This window comes from Gopherus flavomarginatus, chromosome 8, assembly GCF_025201925.1.
Source record: "Gopherus flavomarginatus isolate rGopFla2 chromosome 8, rGopFla2.mat.asm, whole genome shotgun sequence".
Taxonomy (NCBI): Eukaryota; Metazoa; Chordata; order Testudines; family Testudinidae; genus Gopherus; species Gopherus flavomarginatus.
The window spans coordinates 112795366-112813298 of record NC_066624.1 but is presented as its reverse complement, the minus strand read 5'-3'; positions in this window follow the sequence as shown (position 1 = coordinate 112813298).

The following is a 17933-nucleotide window of genomic DNA, read 5'->3' as shown; positions in this document are numbered from 1 at the left end:
ATATGGCCATACTATATATCCCTCTACTCACGGCCACTCGTCGTCAGGCACCCTCCAGCTGGCTCCAAATTCATTGAAGTCTGCCACCACGACCCCATCAGGTCTCCTGAAGTCGTCCTGCTGGGTCCCCGTGTACGTCCCACACAATCCGCACAGTCTCCCTTTGTACTTCTCAGTCACTCTTACAAAGAGCTCGTGGTCCCCATTGAACTGCAGCTGGACGCCCAGGTTGGTCGTAACTTGTACGTAGCGTCCGATGAGTGAAACGGTCACTCCAGGAAGAGCGGTTTCAGGGAGAGAGGCCAGGGCACCATTAATCTGAATGGGAAAGAACAACACAATGAAACTGGGAAGACGCGCCAAAGTGAAAAGTGTATGTTCTGCACTGTTACGTTCCCAAAGACCCTTTGTTTTTTGGATCTTGCACATAGTGCAGAATGAAGAAAAATATTCTGGAGCACAGACTTTTCTAGACATGGCATATGAAAAATATAAACAAAAACCATTTGTGGAACATTTCTTGGCTTTTAAAAAGCACTGGAATTTATGGAAATATTTACCACATCAAAACCACTCAAGCCCCCTGGCGTTTTTGGGGCTCTTCTCTGCGCCCTCTTCCCTTGTCGTAAATTCTTTTAAAAATGTGAGCAACAGAACTGGTGTCCGCAGGCCTCTGCTATCAGTCACGGGAATGCCGCACTCACGGGTAAAATCACCTCCCTGCTTCAACTCACTACTTCCCTCTGTGTGTATGTCCCCAAAACTACATTTTGTCTGAGTGGGCCCCGCTTACCAGGATCCAGATGGCTCTGTATGACTGCCCTGTCCCAGTCATTATTTTACTATGTCCTCAATCTTCGTGTCATCCACTATTTGAACTAGCTCTCCATTTATATTTGCTTTCAGATCATTGATAGAAATTCTGATTAGTGCCCGGTCTAGAACTGATCCCTGCAGAACCCCAAGAGATGTAACCCCAAATGATGAGGATTCCCCACATCATTACCAGGGTCACACCACTTGTCGCTTTTAACTCTTGGCCCAACTTTTTCTCTTTCCAGTCTTCTGGGATTTCCCTGGTAGTCCAAGATTTATTAAAAATGAACCTCAGTGGGCCAGAGATCTCTGCCAGCCATTTGAGAACTCATGGCTGCAAGTGATCAGGGCCTCCTGATTTAAAAACCTTTGTCCCCAGTACATGCTCTTTTACACCTTCTTTAGTTATGAATGGCCTGGAAAGAAATTCACTATTCTCAGGCAATATGAATCTCCAATCACAGAACTTCACTAATCACTGGGAGGGGAGAATGAATTTTTACGCTGACTGTACAGATAGGTGCACTGAGAAACGGAGAGGGTAAGCGGGTCACCCAAGCTCAGATAGTAATCAGGACTCCTGACTCCACGTTCTTAATTCAAATCTCTAGACAGTATTTGCTGACATGGATTCTAAGATAGCAAGGGGTCTATTTCTTGTAAGGCACTGAGAGTTTAAGACAGACTATAGGCCAGTTAAAGCAGATTCACATGACATGAAATGGAATACATTCGGATTAGGATGAGAAAGGTGCTTACGTAGACAATTCCTTTCTTCCCGAGCGCAATGTGAACGCCATCCAGAGTGAGGGCGACGGAGTTAATGGCTGTCCAGCTGGGGCTGCCCCGGTGTTCATTTCGGGTGGTAACCCTAAAGCTGCCAGAGGCGTTATCGCAGGTCTCCACCACGGTGTAGTTGCAGGCACCCTGGAAGTGGTGAAGTTTCCCATCAAAGGTGGTGTAATGTGGGTCACCGTAGATGTGGCAGATAGCGGTGCCGGCTGGATAACATCCCCGCAGGCCACTTTGAATATTGCAGATCTCATCTGGACCACAAGACAGCTCACTGCACGTCATGTTGCCATTTCCCAGACACTCACATCGGCTCGTGCAGTTCTCCGTCACGACGCTCTCTCCTTCCTGCAGGGAGACACACGCAAGAAATACATAAACGAATGCCATTAAAGAGGGTGATGCTGGCATATCAGTTTCCCACCCAGTGCACTCAGCTCAGTGGTTTCACTCACGCTGTAGTATCTGTCCTGGAACATACAGCCGCACTTGGCCTCCGGCACACAGGCGCCTCCGCTGAGAACAAATCCAGAATTACACGCGCAGCCCTCGACACAGGGCTTGCTGCAGTTCTCGGGGGTGAGGCGGTCCAGACACGTGGCAGGGCAGGCAGTCATACAAGGTTCGTAGTGGCTGTTGGGAGCAGAGCACGTGGGAGCTGCAAGTGTAACAAGAGGAAGAGAATTAGAACCAACAAAGCCCCATTGGAAACACACCCCACAGGGAGACAGTCACGGTGACAAGGGTTCTTCACAATCACTTCAGGTCATTAAAGAACAAATTTGGTTGCTGAACAAGGACTGGATGCGCCAGATTTGCTACTCACGGCAGAAGGTGGCATTTCTCCAGGGGGGGAGCATCACCCCAGCTTCCCGACACGCATCAGCATAGGTCGCCAGAGCGCTACACAGGAGCGCCTCACTCCCATTCAGCGCACAGAGGTCATAGACACAGCTCTCAAAGATGCTCTCAGGATTGATCACGGAGTGGCAGATCCCAAAGGGGCCAGGCCTCTTGGTTATCAGGCCACAGAATCTGTCTGTTCTGTAGAGGTTCTCCTGGTCTGCAGGGCAGGGTTCGGGTGGGACAATGACATCACAAGAAGGATCGTCATCCTTGACACGCCAGCTGTTTCCCAGCTCATTAGAGTTCTTGGCTTGCTGCCCATCTGGCATCATATAGTCATCCCCTCTCCGATTGTTAAAGTTACCGCACATGCCACAGGTCCTGTTGAAATAGGTGGTGGGCACCTTCACTTCCACAGAGTGATCGGTGTCATAGGAAACCCTCAGTCTGAAATCTGTCTCCAGGATAACGTATCGTCCGCTCCTGCTCACTGTGATTGACCCACCAGCTGCACGGACAGGAAGGGTTGTTAACATTTCATTGACCTAATGGGAAAAGGAAGGAAACATGTCATGTGATTTCCCCGGAGTGAGGCTCTACGACACTTGTAAGGGAGAAATTAGCAATCAAATTGACTCATTCATTGCAAATATTCATCTAAAGTTTGAAAGACCAGGAGTCACGGATTCCTATTCAACAGAGGAGAGTGACACACGGTCACCTGTACAGAAGGACACAGAACAAAGCTCAATCCCGATCTGGAATCCCCCTGCTGAGGAAAGGCTCCTTACCAGCACTTGGCTCGGATGGTTTCTGAGAATTTCTATGTGTTGTCCATAAACCTCCACCAGGACTTTCTGCACATAGGACACTGCAGAGTACCCTCGATGCTCGTTCTTGGCTTCTACGTTGAAATAAGGCAGAGAGCTGGAGTTGCTGCACACTTTGGCCAGTGTGTAGGTGCAGACCCCCATGAAGTGGTGAGTCTCTCTGTCAAACGTGTTGTAATGAGGGTCGTTGTGGACTCGGCAGATCCCGTAAGTCTCACGGTAGCAGCCAGGTTCCCCGTTCTGAACCCCACAGTAATAATCGGCTGGGCAGGCTGCGTTAGAGCAGGTTACTTTGCTCCCCGGAGAGGGACATGTGCATTTAGAGGAGCAGGTGTCATCGGTCCAGAATTCAGCGCCAACAGGGTAGTGTTTGCCATTGTGCCAGCACCCGCACTGACTGCTGGGGACACAGCCATCGTTGTAGAGAAGATAACCACTGTCGCACACGCATCCTTCCGCACACGGCAGGCTGCAGCTGGCAGGAGCCATCGGGTTGACACAGGTGGCAGGGCAGGCTGCTGTGCATGCTTCATAGTGACTGTTGGGTGGACAGTCAATTGCTGCAGAAAACAAAAGCTTTGTAATTACACGAGGAAGCATTATACTAATCAATGCTCTTTGCCCTCTGATCACATGCCAATTATTTCACATGCAGTGCGATGATGTGCCAGCTTCAGTTCTCCTTAGTTACAGTATCAGCTGCACCAGTTGACGCCGTGTTGGTTTCTCCGAAATAAAAGCTCCCAAAGTTCCACTGCAACTGCGGAAGAGCATGATGCCCAGTGACACCTAAAACAATGAGTCAGCGTGTGCAATGCTTTCCAACTGCCCTGGTTCCAAACAATTTCTTTTCTTGAGCTATGAAAGCCGTTCCAAACACGCCCATGAAACTCGCAGTGGAAAATCTCACATTTGCTTGTACTTACGACAGAAGGTAGCATTCCTCCAAGCATCTATCTCAGCTCCCCTGGACCGACAGGCATCCGCGTAAGACTGCAGACTCTTGCAGAGGGAGTCAGGATCCATTTGCAATTCACACTGGTCATAAAAGCAGCCGCTGAAGTAAATGGTAGGATCTAGCACGCGGTGGCACTTTTTAAATGGGCCATTCACATCTGTCAGGAGACCACAGAAAGCACTGCTGGCAATGATTTGCCTATCACTCTCGTCGCAGACTGGATCATGGCCCGTTCCTGGAAGACAACTGAGAGAAAAGAGAGAAGTCCTAGGTTTGTTGGGTGGCTTTCCCTTGACATTTGATACTTATCAGAGAATTCCACCATGAGAGCTACAAACCTGGTGTGATTGGAGACCTGCCAGCTGTTGCCAAGGCTGGTAGAGTCTGGCTCCAGCACCCCATCTGGATTCAGAAAGTCGTCTGCTGCGTTCCCGTTGTAGTTCCCACACATCCCACAAACTTTTCCTTTGAAGGAGCTCCAAAGAGTCACTTCCACTCGATGGTTCCCATCAAACTTCACGGTCAACCCAAAGTCTGTGCTGACCACGACATAAAGCCCGCTGGAGGAGATTTGCACACCCGACGATGGGGCAAAGGGGATGACGATCTCTCCCTTTCCATTTACCTAGACATGAAGAAGGTAAGCCCTGCTTGTAAATAAATGATCTTCCAAGCTCATTCTCAGCAAGCTACTCGGCCCCCCTCCCTGAACCTACCTTCACGACTCCCCCTTTCTCTAGTGTTATCCTCAGGCCATAAACATCAACATCCACATATTGGACATAGGACACGCGAGTGTTGCCTCCTCTGTGCTCATTCGCTGCTTCCACATTGAAGTAGGGCAGGGTGCTGTTCCCATCACACAGCTTGGACAGGGTGTAGGCGCAGGTCCCCATGAAGTGATGGGTTTGTTTATCAAAGGTGTAGTAGTGAGGGTCCCCTGACACTACACAGGACTCTTCTGGGGGGAGGCAAAGCACAATAAATCACAGCTTTAGTTCAATCACCTCCACCATGGCTTCTTGTCCTGTTAGCGTCGGACAACTTGGTTTGGAAACATTCGTTCCAGGCCTGAGCTTTTCACCGGCCACCAGGCATCATGATTAGAATACTTCCTATTGCACCTGCTGCCTCCATTTCCTGACGGGAATTATGCTATTCATCCAGAGAGACAAGATTTGAAGGCCAAGACTATAACAGGGTTCAAAAAAGACCTAGATACGTTCATGGAGAATGAGTCCATCAATGGCTATTAGCCAGGATGGGCAGGGATGGTGTCCCTAGCCTCTGTTTGCCAGAAGCTGGGAACGGGTGACAGGGGATGGATCACTTGAGGATTCCCTGTTCTGTTCCATTCCCTTTCGGGCACCTGGCATTGGCCACTGTCAGAAGACAGGATACTGGGCTAGATGGACCTTTGGTCTGACCCAGTATGGCCGTGCTTATGTTAAGAGGGGTGAGGTAATATCTTTTATTGGACCAACTTCTGTCAGTGAGAGGTAGGCAAGATCTTCAGTATACACAATGCTCTCTTCAGCTCTGCCAGACTAACTCAGAGTGTCACTGTAGAATAGAAGCCGAAATGTCCAACACTCGTCTCTCTCACGAACAAACGTTAGTCCAATAAAGATATAACCTCACCTCCTTTGTCTCTCCAATATCCTGGGATCGAGACGGCTACAACCACACTCTTATTCACCTAGATGATTTCTATACCTTTGGGACATGTTTTGCCCTCACATTTATATAGAATAGGAGCAGAAGAGCTGTGCGGAATCTGACGATCGGGGTGACATGCTAATTAATTGTCATTTATGTCAGAGAAATTCACCTGAACTTGGCAACGGAGGTGACGTGGTGGTTCCTGTAGAAGTGGGAGTGGTGACTGATGTGGAGCTCACTGTTGTTGTCGATCCATTGCCTACAATGAGACAATGTTATAGAAATTTGCTGTAACTCACATCTTCTTGGTCCAGACAATGGTAACGCTGACCATTATTACCAAGTAGCCCTGTCCATAAAAACAGGAACTCTGACGTGATGCACTGTACCTGGGCAATATCCGTCTACGAGAGATACATCATCCACTGCTACGTCACTGCGGAAATCTTCACCCCGCACACCCTCCAGGAGGATCTAGGGGAAGGGGAAGTTGCCAGAGTTAGTTTGTTTCGCATTCGTTAGTTCTTCATCATTCAAAGCCCTCTCATTATAAGAGCCAAGGCAAATGCTTTCACCTACCCGCATATCTCCTCTGTTATACACAGTGACTGCTGCCAAGTTCCACCTATCGCCCTTATTTCCTGTCTCTGACCAGACCAGACGTGGCGCTGTATCCTCAGTGACATAAACTCTCAGTGCCATTGCATGAGCCACTCCGTACATGTGATACCAGAAGCGGAAACAATGGGTTCCACTGACACTGCACACAGGACTCTCCAAGTGAGCCACAGCTCCAGAGCTGGCCTGGCTTCCTTGCAGGTAGATGAAGTAACCATCTGAAACGAACCGTGTGTTACAAAGGAATGTACATGCCTTAGGCCATGGCAAACAAGGACAACACTCCTAACAGCATAAACACCACAGGCACATTTAGATCCTTAAGGTAACACAAGCGATATGGAATTCTGTTTCCAATGGGTCTGAGGAAAGCAAACACAACTCCATGAGAGACTCCAGACAGTGCTCTCAGCTAGTTCCTTTCTATTTGTTTATCCAGTCATCTAGGTTCCTTGCTTTGCAGCCTACAGGGAGACTTTTTTTTCTTGTAAGAGCCGGTTTCTGCTAAAGAAATTATCCGCTCTCTTCCAATGAAGAAAGTTGGCAATTTTTTGTGATGTCATATTGACCCCACTGGGCCCTGGATCTGCCCCTAGAGGCATGGACTCTGTATTTGACCCAAAGGCCCTTCCAGCCTGCTCCTGAATTGCTTTCCTGCCGGCCCCGTCGTTATACAACAGAGCTAGGTGTAGGCTGCAGTCCCTACCTCCTGTAGTGTGGTCGTACGAGGGTCCTGTGTTTGCCGAGGAGGTTGGCCCCCGGTGTCGTTTCCAAACCACGCTGTCAGAGACTGACTGTGTCCAGTCACAGAAGTCAGTGTCAAATGAACAGGACATGTTACAATGAGCTGAGGGAACTGGAAAAGGAACAGAAGAGAGGTGATCTTTCCTGTGATGATCCCAAAGGAGGCTTCGCCCTGCCTTCCAACACTAACTCCCGGAGCAGAAACTTGCTACACACCTGTCACGTCCGTGGTAGTGAATGATGTCGAAGGCTCCACAGTGGAAGTGGTGGCTGCTATGGGAACAGAGATCAAACAGTCTGTCAATGTCATATGTGTGTGTAATGTCATATCGTACCCATGTGGCAGTATCGGGGGAGGGGGGAGATTATTCTATTACTGCAGTTAATATGAAATAGTTCTATATCCCACCATGGCTGTGCCTTTCAAGTAAGTCACAAAAACTGTTAACAAGTAAGAGATCTGTTATGAAGGAAAAGGGATCATACAGAGCTTCTCTCAGGAAATCAGAGACAGAGCTTCTCAAACCGAATCAATAAACTGCGAGTATTGCGAGGAAACAACTAAAACCAAAGAACTTTCTCCCTCAGACTACAGACATTTTAAAGTATAGCATTTGCCAAGTGGAAGTAGCTATAGCTAATATGCCAGTACAAAAATGCCAGGAAATGTAGCACTCAGAAGAAACCTGCAGCCAGACAGGAGACGTAGGAAAAACATTGGTAAAGGGCTTTTCTTGCTCCCCTGTGGGTACGGCCAGTGCAACTGTATTCGAGATGTTCTTATCGGCAAGAAAATTGGCACCTTCTACCTTCTAAATGCTCATCCCCACGAATGCCGCGAGCGTTGAATTTGGCACATACACATCTTGTGATACGAGGGTGACCCGATGTCCCGATTTTATAGGGACAGTCCCGATTTTGGGTCTTTTTCTTATGTAGGCTCCTATTACCCCTCCACCCCCGTCCCGATTTTTCATATTTGCTGTCTGGTCACTGTAACTGATACCAGCTGAAATTTACCACAGATAGTGTCTGCCGCCCATTCTCCCAGAGCGACTCCTGCTGCTGCACAGGCTGCCGCATAGGATTCCAGAGCATTGCAGAGCTGCTCAGAGCTTTCTGCTGTGGCACACTGGTCATAGACACAGCTCTCAAAGTACAGGGCGGGTGGCACCGCAGAACGGCACGGTGAGAATGGGCCCTCGCGGTCCGTTAGGATTCTGCACCGTTCCTCGGCTGCCTGCTGCTCGGAGGGAGCGCACGTTACAGGCGGGACGATAGTTGAATTGCAACTAAAATACAAAAAGCAGAAGGGTTAAATACTCAGAAGAGCGCAGGGATAGTGATAAGGCTGAATTGGACACCAGGCAGCCACAGCTACTGCAAAGCAACCCAGTTACCAGCTTAACACAAAACAAAAACATAAACACCTGTGTTCATGGAATAAAACTAGAGATGAGACCAAAATAAAACCCTGGATCCAAACTCCCCTACACCTTGTGAAGTTTACCAGCTGGATTAATGTTCAGGTTGGTATCCATTGTATATGGGTGATTCCATTACATGTAACCAAGTCTCAGTGATTCCAAGGACTGCAGGTTCCCTTAATTTTCTAATTAAATATATGGCCATACTATATATCCCTCTACTCACGGCCACTCATCGTCAGGCACCCTCCAGCTGGCTCCAAATTCATTGAAGTCTGCCACCACGACCCCATCAGGTCTCCTGAAGTCGTCCTGCTGGGTCCCCGTGTATGTCCCACACAATCCGCACAGTCTCCCTTTGTACTTCTCAGTCACTCTTACAAAGAGCTCGTGGTCCCCATTGAACTGCAGCTGGACACCCAGGTTGGTCGTAACTTGTAAGTAGCGTCCGATGAGTGAAACGCTCACTCCAGGAAGAGGAGTTTCAGGGAGAGAGGCCAGGGCACCATTAATCTGAATGGGAAAGAACGACACAATGAAACTGGGAAGACGCGCCAAAGTGAAAAGTGTATGTTCTGCGCTGTTACGTTCCCAAAGACCCTTTGTTTTTTGGATCTTGCACATAGTGCAGAATGAAGAAAAATATTCGGGGGCACAGACTTTTCTAGACATGGCATATGAAAAATATAAACAAAAACCATTTGTGGAACATTTCTTGGCTTTTAAAAAGCACTGGAATTTATGGAAATATTTACCACATCAAAACCACTCAAGCCCCCTGGCGTTTTCGGGGCTCTTCTCTGCGCCCTCTCCCCGTGTTGTAAATTCTTTTAAAAATGTGAGCACCAGAACTGGTGTCCGCAGGCTTCTGCTATCAGTCACGGGAATGCCGCACTCACGGGTAAAATCACCTCCCTGCTTCAACTCACTACTTCCCTCTGTGTGTATGTCCCCAAAACTACATTTTGTCTGAGTGGGCCCCGCTTACCAGGATCCAGATGGCTCTGTATGACTGCGCTGTCCCGGTCATTATTTTACTATGTCCTCAATCTTCGTATCATCCGCTATTTGAACTAGCTCTCCATTTATATTTGCTTTCAGATCATTGATAGAAATTCTGATTAGTGCCCGGTCTAGAACTGATCCCTGCAGAACCCCAGTAGATGTAACCCCAAATGATGAGGATTCCCCACATCATTACCAGGGTCACACCACTTGTCACTTTTAACTCTTGGCCCAACTTTTTCTCTTTCCAGTCTTCTGGGATTTCCCTGGTAGTCCAAGATTTATTAAAAATGAATCTCAGTGGGCCAGAGATCTCTGCCAGCCATTTGAGAACTCGTGGCTGCAAGTGATCAGTGCCTCCTGATTTAAAAACCTTTGTCCCCAGTACATGCTCTTTTACACCTTCTTTAGTTATGAATGGCCTGGAAAGAAATTCACTATTCTCAGGCAATATGAATCTCCAATCACGGAACTTCACTAATCACTGGGAGGGGAGAATGAATTTTTACGCTGACTGTACAGATAGGTGCACTGAGAAACGGAGAGGGTAAGCGGGTCACCCAAGTTCAGATAGTAATCAGGACTCCTGACTCCACGTTCTTAATTCAAATCTCTAGACAGTATTTGCTGACATGGATTCTAAGATAGCAAGGGGTCTATTTCTTGTAAGGCACTGAGAGTTTAAGACAGACTATAGGCCAGTTAAAGCAGATTCACATGACATGAAATGGAATACATTCGGATTAGGATGAGAAAGGTGCTTACGTAGACAATTCCTTTCTTCCCGAGCGCAATGTGAACGCCATCCAGAGTGAGGGCGACGGAGTTAATGGCTGTCCAGCTGGGGCTGCCCCGGTGTTCATTTCGGGTGGTAACCCTAAAGCTGCCAGAGGCGTTATCGCAGGTCTCCACCACGGTGTAGTTGCAGGCACCCTGGAAGTGGTGAAGTTTCCCATCAAAGGTGGTGTAGTGTGGGTCACCGTAGATGTGGCAGATAGCGGTGCCGGCTGGATAACATCCCCGCAGGCCACTTTGAATCTTGCAGATCTCATCTGGACCACAAGACAGCTCACTGCACGTCATGTTGCCATTTCCCAGACACTCACATCGGCTCGTGCAGTTCTCCGTCACGACGCTCTCTCCTTCCTGCAGGGAGACACACGCAAGAAATACATAAACGAATGCCATTAAAGAGGGTGATGCTGGCATATCAGTTTCCCACCCAGTGCACTCAGCTCAGTGGTTTCACTCACGCTGTAGTATCTGCCCTGGAACATACAGCCGCACTTGGCCTCCGGCACACAGGCGCCTCCGCTGAGAACAAATCCAGAATTACACGCGCAGCCCTCGACACAGGGCTTGCTGCAGTTCTCGGGGGTGAGGCGGTCCAGACACGTGGCAGGGCAGGCAGTCATACAAGGTTCGTAGTGGCTGTTGGGAGCAGAGCACGTGGGAGCTGCAAGTGTAACAAGAGGAAGAGAATTAGAACCAACAAAGCCCCATTGGAAACACACCCCACAGGGAGACAGTCACGGTGACAAGGGTTCTTCACAATCACTTCAGGTCATTAAAGAACAAATTTGGTTGCTGAACAAGGACTGGATGCGCCAGATTTGCTACTCACGGCAGAAGGTGGCATTTCTCCAGGGGGGGAGCATCACCCCAGCTTCCCGACACGCATCAGCATAGGTCGCCAGAGCGCTACACAGGAGCGCCTCACTCCCATTCAGCGCACAGAGGTCATAGACACAGCTCTCAAAGATGCTCTCAGGATTGATCACGGAGTGGCAGATCCCAAAGGGGCCAGGCCTCTTGGTTATCAAGCCACAGAATCTGTCTGTTCTGTAGAGGTTCTCCTGGTCTGCAGGGCAGGGTTCGGGTGGGACAATGACATCACAAGAAGGATCGTCATCCTTGACACGCCAGCTGTTTCCCAGCTCATTAGAGTTCTTGGCTTGCTGCCCATCTGGCATCATATAGTCATCCCCTCTCCGATTGTTAAAGTTACCGCACATGCCACAGGTCCTGTTGAAATAGGTGGTGGGCACCTTCACTTCCACCGAGTGATCGGTGTCATAGGAAACCCTCAGTCTGAAATCTGTCTCCAGGATAACGTATCGTCCGCTCCTGCTCACTGTGATTGACCCACCAGCTGCGCGGACAGGAAGGGTTGTTAACACTTCATTGACCTAATGGGAAAAGGAAGGAAACATGTCATGTGATTTCCCCGGAGTGAGGCTCTACGACACTTGTAAGGGAGAAATTAGCAATCAAATTGACTCATTCATTGCAAATATTCATCTAAAGTTTGAAAGACCAGGAGTCACGGATTCCTATTCAACAGAGGAGAGTGACACACGGTCACCTGTACAGAAGGACACAGAACAAAGCTCAATCCCGATCTGGAATCCCCCTACTGAGGAAAGGCTCCTTACCAGCACTTGGCTCGGATGGTTTCTGAGAATTTCTATGTGTTGTCCATAAACCTCCACCAGGACTTTCTGCACATAGGACACTGCAGAGTACCCTCGATGCTCGTTCTTGGCTTCTACGTTGAAATAAGGCAGAGAGCTGGAGTTGGTGCACACTTTGGCCAGTGTGTAGGTGCAGACCCCCATGAAGTGGTGAGTCTCTCTGTCAAACGTGTTGTAATGAGGGTCGTTGTGGACTCGGCAGATCCCGTAAGTCTCACGGTAGCAGCCAGGTTCCCCGTTCTGAACCCCACAGTAATAATCGGCTGGGCAGGCTGCGTTAGAGCAGGTTACTTTGCTCCCCGGAGAGGGACATGTGCATTTAGAGGAGCAGGTGTCATCGGTCCAGAATTCAGCGCCAACAGGGTAGTGTTTGCCATTGTGCCAGCACCCGCACTGACTGCTGGGGACACAGCCATCGTTGTAGAGAAGATAACCACTGTCGCACACGCATCCTTCCGCACACGGCAGGCTGCAGGTGGCAGAAGCCATCGGGTTGACACAGGTGGCAGGGCAGGCTGCTGTGCATGCTTCATAGTGACTGTTGAGGTGGACAGTCAATTGCTGCAGAAAACAAAAGCTTTGTAATTACACGAGGAAGCATTATACTAATCAATGCTCTTTGCCCTCTGATCACATGCCAATTATTTCACATGCAGTGCGATGATGTGCCAGCTTCAGTTCTCCTTAGTTACAGTATCAGCTGCACCAGTTGACACCGTGTTGGTTTCTCCGAAATAAAAGCTCCCAAAGTTCCACTGCAACTGCGGAAGAGCATGATGCCCAGTGACACCTAAAACAATGAGTCAGCGTGTGCAATGCTTTCCAACTGCCCTGGTTCCAAACAATTTCTTTTCTTGAGCTATGAAAGCCGTTCCAAACACGTCCATGAAACTCGCAGTGGAAAATCTCACATTTGCTTGTACTTACGACAGAAGGTAGCATTCCTCCAAGCATCTATCTCAGCTCCCCTGGACCGACAGGCATCCGCGTAAGACTGCAGACTCTTGCAGAGGGAGTCAGGATCCATTTGCAATTCACACTGGTCATAAAAGCAGCCGCTGAAGTAAATGGTAGGATCTAGCACGCGGTGGCACTTTTTAAATGGGCCATTCACATCTGTCAGGAGACCACAGAAAGCACTGCTGGCAATGATTTGCCTATCACTCTCGTCGCAGACTGGATCATGGCCCGTTCCTGGAAGACAACTGAGAGAAAAGAGAGAAGTCCTAGGTTTGTTGGGTGGCTTTCCCTTGACATTTGATACTTATCAGAGAATTCCACCATGAGAGCTACAAACCTGGTGTGATTGGAGACCTGCCAGCTGTTGCCAAGGCTGGTAGAGTCTGGCTCCAGCACCCCATCTGGATTCAGAAAGTCGTCTGCTGCGTTCCCGTTGTAGTTCCCACACATCCCACAAACTTTTCCTTTGAAGGAGCTCCAAAGAGTCACTTCCACTCGATGGTTCCCATCAAACTTCACGGTCAACCCAAAGTCTGTGCTGACCACGACATAAAGCCCGCTGGAGGAGATTTGCACACCCGACGATGGGGCAAAGGGGATGACGATCTCTCCCTTTCCATTTACCTAGACATGAAGAAGGTAAGCCCTGCTTGTAAATAAATGATCTTCCAAGCTCATTCTCAGCAAGCTACTCGGCCCCCCTCCCTGAACCTACCTTCACGACTCCCCCTTTCTCTAGTGTTATCCTCAGGCCATAAACATCAACATCCACATATTGGACATAGGACACGCGAGTGTTGCCTCCTCTGTGCTCATTCGCTGCTTCCACATTGAAGTAGGGCAGGGTGCTGTTCCCATCACACAGCTTGGACAGGGTGTAGGCGCAGGTCCCCATGAAGTGATGGGTTTGTTTATCAAAGGTGTAGTAGTGAGGGTCCCCTGACACTACACAGGACTCTTCTGGGGGGAGGCAAAGCACAATAAATCACAGCTTTAGTTCAATCACTTCCACCATGGCTTCTCATCCTGTTAGCGTTGGACAACTTGGTTTGGAAACATTCGTTCCAGGCCTGAGCTTTTCACCGGCCACCAGGCATCATGATTAGAATACTTCCTATTGCACCTGCTGCCTCCATTTCCTGACGGGAATTATGCTATTCATCCAGAGAGACAAGATTTGAAGGCCAAGACTATAACAGGGTTCAAAAAAGACCTAGATACGTTCATGGAGAATGAGTCCATCAATGGCTATTAGCCAGGATGGGCAGGGATGGTGTCCCTAGCCTCTGTTTGCCAGAAGCTGGGAACGGGTGACAGGGGATGGATCACTTGAGGATTCCCTGTTCTGTTCCATTCCCTTTCGGGCACCTGGCATTGGCCACTGTCAGAAGACAGGATACTGGGCTAGATTGACCTTTGGTCTGACCCAGTATGGCCGTGCTTATGTTAAGAGGGGTGAGGTAATATCTTTTATTGGACCAACTTCTGTCAGTGAGAGGTAGGCAAGATCTTCAGTATACACAATGCTCTCTTCAGCTCTGCCAGACTAACTCAGAGTGTCACTGTAGAATAGAAGCCGAAATGTCCAACACTCGTCTCTCTCACGAACAAACGTTAGTCCAATAAAGATATAACCTCACCTCCTTTGTCTCTCCAATATCCTGGGATCGAGATGGCTACAACCACACTCTTATTCACCTAGATGATTTCTATACCTTTGGGACATGTTTTGCCCTCACATTTATATAGAATAGGAGCAGAAGAGCTGTGCGGAATCTGACGATCGGGGTGACATGCTAATTAATTGTCATTTATGTCAGAGAAATTCACCTGAACTTGGCAACGGAGGTGACGTGGTGGTTCCTGTAGAAGTGGGAGTGGTGACTGATGTGGAGCTCACTGTTGTTGTCGATCCATTGCCTACAATGAGACAATGTTATAGAAATTTGCTGTAACTCACATCTTCTTGGTCCAGACAATGGTAACGCTGACCATTATTACCAAGTAGCCCTGTCCATAAAAACAGGAACTCTGACGTGATGCACTGTACCTGGGCAATATCCGTCTACGAGAGATACGTCATCCACTGCTACGTCACTGCGGAAATCTTCACCCCGCACACCCTCCAGGAGGATCTAGGGGAAGGGGAAGTTGCCAGAGTTAGTTTGTTTCGCATTCGTTAGTTCTTCATCATTCAAAGCCCTCTCATTATAAGAGCCAAGGCAAATGCTTTCACCTACCCGCATATCTCCTCTGTTATACACAGTGACTGCTGCCAAGTTCCACCTATCGCCCTTATTTCCTGTCTCTGACCAGACCAGACGTGGCGCTGTATCCTCAGTGACATAAACTCTCAGTGCCATTGCATGAGCCACTCCGTACATGTGATACCAGAAGCGGAAACAATGGGTTCCACTGACACTGCACACAGGACTCTCCAAGTGAGCCACAGCTCCAGAGCTGGCCTGGCTTCCTTGCAGGTAGATGAAGTAACCATCTGAAACGAACCGTGTGTTACAAAGGAATGTACATGCCTTAGGCCATGGCAAACAAGGACAACACTCCTAACAGCATAAACACCACAGGCACATTTAGATCCTTAAGGTAACACAAGCGATATGGAATTCTGTTTCCAATGGGTCTGAGGAAAGCAAACACAACTCCATGAGAGACTCCAGACAGTGCTCTCAGCTAGTTCCTTTCTATTTGTTTATCCAGTCATCTAGGTTCCTTGCTTTGCAGCCTACAGGGAGACTTTTTTTTCTTGTAAGAGCCGGTTTCTGCTAAAGAAATTATCCGCTCTCTTCCAATGAAGAAAGTTGGCAATTTTTTGTGATGTCATATTGACCCCACTGGGCCCTGGATCTGCCCCTAGAGGCATGGACTCTGTATTTGACCCAAAGGCCCTTCCAGCCTGCTCCTGAATTGCTTTCCTGCCGGCCCCGTCGTTATACAACAGAGCTAGGTGTAGGCTGCAGTCCCTACCTCCTGTAGTGTGGTCGTACGAGGGTCCTGTGTTTGCCGAGGAGGTTGGCCCCCGGTGTCGTTTCCAAACCACGCTGTCAGAGACTGACTGTGTCCAGTCACAGAAGTCAGTGTCAAATGAACAGGACATGTTACAATGAGCTGAGGGAACTGGAAAAGGAACAGAAGAGAGGTGATCTTTCCTGTGATGATCCCAAAGGAGGCTTCGCCCTGCCTTCCAACACTAACTCCCGGAGCAGAAACTTGCTACACACCTGTCACGTCCGTGGTAGTGAATGATGTCGAAGGCTCCACAGTGGAAGTGGTGGCTGCTATGGGAACAGAGATCAAACAGTCTGTCAATGTCATATGTGTGTGTAATGTCATATCGTACCCATGTGGCAGTATCGGGGGAGGGGGGAGATTATTCTATTACTGCAGTTAATATGAAATAGTTCTATATCCCACCATGGCTGTGCCTTTCAAGTAAGTCACAAAAACTGTTAACAAGTAAGAGATCTGTTATGAAGGAAAAGGGATCATACAGAGCTTCTCTCAGGAAATCAGAGACAGAGCTTCTCAAACCGAATCAATAAACTGCGAGTATTGCGAGGAAACAACTAAAACCAAAGAACTTTCTCCCTCAGACTACAGACATTTTAAAGTATAGCATTTGCCAAGTGGAAGTAGCTATAGCTAATATGCCAGTACAAAAATGCCAGGAAATGTAGCACTCAGAAGAAACCTGCAGCCAGACAGGAAACGTAGGAAAAACATTGGTAAAGGGCTTTTCTTGCTCCCCTGTGGGTACGGCCAGTGCAACTGTATTCGAGATGTTCTTATCGGCAAGAAAATTGGCACCTTCTACCTTCTAAATGCTCATCCCCACGAATGCCGCGAGCGTTGAATTTGGCACATACACATCTTGTGATACGAGGGTGACCCGATGTCCCGATTTTATAGGGACAGTCCCGATTTTGGGTCTTTTTCTTATGTAGGCTCCTATTACCCCTCCACCCCCGTCCCGATTTTTCATATTTGCTGTCTGGTCACTGTAACTGATACCAGCTGAAATTTACCACAGATAGTGTCTGCCGCCCATTCTCCCAGAGCGACTCCTGCTGCTGCACAGGCTGCCGCATAGGATTCCAGAGCATTGCAGAGCTGCTCAGAGCTTTCTGCTGTGGCACACTGGTCATAGACACAGCTCTCAAAGTACAGGGCGGGTGGCACCGCAGAACGGCACGGTGAGAATGGGCCCTCGCGGTCCGTTAGGATTCTGCACCGTTCCTCGGCTGCCTGCTGCTCGGAGGGAGCGCACGTTACAGGCGGGACGATAGTTGAATTGCAACTAAAATACAAAAAGCAGAAGGGTTAAATACTCAGAAGAGCGCAGGGATAGTGATAAGGCTGAATTGGACACCAGGCAGCCACAGCTACTGCAAAGCAACCCAGTTACCAGCTTAACACAAAACAAAAACATAAACACCTGTGTTCATGGAATAAAACTAGAGATGAGACCAAAATAAAACCCTGGATCCAAACTCCCCTACACCTTGTGAAGTTTACCAGCTGGATTAATGTTCAGGTTGGTATCCATTGTATATGGGTGATTCCATTACATGTAACCAAGTCTCAGTGATTCCAAGGACTGCAGGTTCCCTTAATTTTCTAATTAAATATATGGCCATACTATATATCCCTCTACTCACGGCCACTCATCGTCAGGCACCCTCCAGCTGGCTCCAAATTCATTGAAGTCTGCCACCACGACCCCATCAGGTCTCCTGAAGTCGTCCTGCTGGGTCCCCGTGTATGTCCCACACAATCCGCACAG